Source organism: Myotis lucifugus, unplaced genomic scaffold (assembly GCF_000147115.1).
Source record: "Myotis lucifugus unplaced genomic scaffold, Myoluc2.0 scaffold_24, whole genome shotgun sequence".
In the NCBI taxonomy this organism is placed as follows: domain Eukaryota; kingdom Metazoa; phylum Chordata; class Mammalia; order Chiroptera; family Vespertilionidae; genus Myotis; species Myotis lucifugus.
The window spans coordinates 10,434,719-10,436,960 of NW_005871072.1; positions in this window are offsets into that span (position 1 = coordinate 10,434,719).

Here is a 2,242-nt window from a genome sequence, read left to right on the forward strand (position 1 = left end):
TATACTTTCAACAAATAAAAGAATAATTTTTTTAAAAAAAAGATTAGCTGTCTCTGAAAAATTAAAAAGTTTACTCTAAATACTTCATTTAGATGGGTATATGTTGAAAGTAAACAGTTCAGATATGTTTGGACACAAACAAATCTCACTGAATCAATTCTCTTCATTCCAAATAAAGGCCCTAAATATTTCTGAGGATTAAATTTACTTTAAAGCCGTTCAATGAATAAATTAAAGGAAATCTTCCAACATCTTTGAATCTAAGTATTATACAGTGAAGTCAATAAATTGATGGTATGCAGACTTTCTATGTCAAGCATCTCTCTTAAAAAATAAATTTCTACTTGTTTAAATGAGTTCAAAGAAATTTGCTCAATGTAAAACATTCAGATAAAGTTCCTAACCTATCTTTGCTTTCTGAAAAGGAAAGATGTTTATCTCTAAGATTTAACTGGGGAGGGGGGAATGTGGTCAGTACATGTAATAATAAAATACAGGAAAAAATAATTGCAGGCTATTTTTTTTAAAACATCCACATTATATATCATTGTGATTTGAAGGAGGTTTAGCTTCTCAAGATTCTGATCACTATTACACCAACTGCATTGTGTAAGCTGCTACCTAACCATGCAGAGCCATCATGACTCAAGAATTTTAACTCTTCAGGTCTCAGTAAGGTACGTAATGCTAAGAAGAAAAAAAGTCTATAATATGTGTTTTAAAATTTAAGTAAATTTTTTAAATTCTTGATCAGAATAGAGATTATTAGAATGATGTGAGTTGGGAGCCAAGAGAATTTGGGCCCAACTAAAGTTTCAATGTAAATATATATTGATTTTAGAGAGGAAGGGAAAGGGAGAGAGAGATAGAAACATCAATGAGAGAGATCATTGATTGTCTGCCTCCTGCAGGCCCCCTACTGGGGATTGAGCCCACAACCCAGGCACGTGCCCTTGACTGGAATCAGAACCAAGACCTTTTAGTCTGCAGGCCAACACTCTATCCACTAAGCCAAACCAGCTAGGGCTCAACTTCTTTTTTAAAAAAATCTTTATTAATTCAAATGATACTACCCTCCAGTCGCCCATCTAATTGAAAGCCTGGTTTTGATTCTAGGCTGAGATTGACCTTCCTGGAGTATCATCACTTCGTAAACCATTCCATAGTCTTACCTTTGTGTTAACAAATGCTTGGTGTGGGAAGATGTGGAGTAAAACAGCTAAGAGTGTGTGCTCTGTGGTGGGTTCAAATCCCTCTGTACCAATACAACCCATGGGACCCTGGGCAATTTACTCAACCCTTTTAAGCTCAATTTTTAATTCTCTGTCCATGGGTTTGTAAAATAAGAATTTTAGAAATCTACTTTATAATGTGGTTGGGAGGATTATGAGATTAAACACACAATATAAATGTTAATTTTCATTACTGACTTGAATTGATTTATGAAAATTAAACTGGATGAGTTAGAAACCACAATACTTATGCAGTCTAATCCCATTTTCATTTACTATCTGTATGACCTTAGCAAAACGTGTCTCATCTCTAAAATGAGAAAATAATATCTGTCTATCCTCCCTGTATCTCAAGAGTGTTGTAAGAACCAAATAAAATAATGTATATGAAAGTGCTTTACAGTTATAAGATAAAATATAAGATACTTTTGTTAACCTATAACCAAAGAATAAAGGCTTAAAGTGTAAATCAAATATCCATATGAAAGGGCGAACAGTTACAGGAGGCTGTCCTTTACTGACTTTTCTTGCAACCACACCAAAAGGTTTTAGGTCACTTTAGGACCTTCCTAAAGCATTGCCTCAGAGCGCGAAACCAATGAATCTGTGCTTATCACTCCTTGTTTCAGCCAAGAACAATTTTTTAGCCAAATTATAACTTGAAGGAAAGGCAGACACAGCATATTTCTGTACAAATAGACACACATCTCTTTGAATCATGAGCTTCAGAGAAGTGTTCTGACTGGTCGTCTTTCCAGAGACATAAACAAATAATAATGAGGTTTCTTCTGATCTGATTCTGTACCTTTACCAGTGACCAAAATATATCTGAGGGAAGGAACTGAGGAGTACTGTCAAGAACAGAAGATGTTAGAAGTGTTAGAAATGCAATAGAGTATGAGGAAAGAATAGCAATGACTTTCATCCTGTTACAAACGAAGTCAGAATACTACACAGAGAATATAATCCTCAAAATAGATGCAGAGACAAATGGCGGGGGGGGGGGGGAA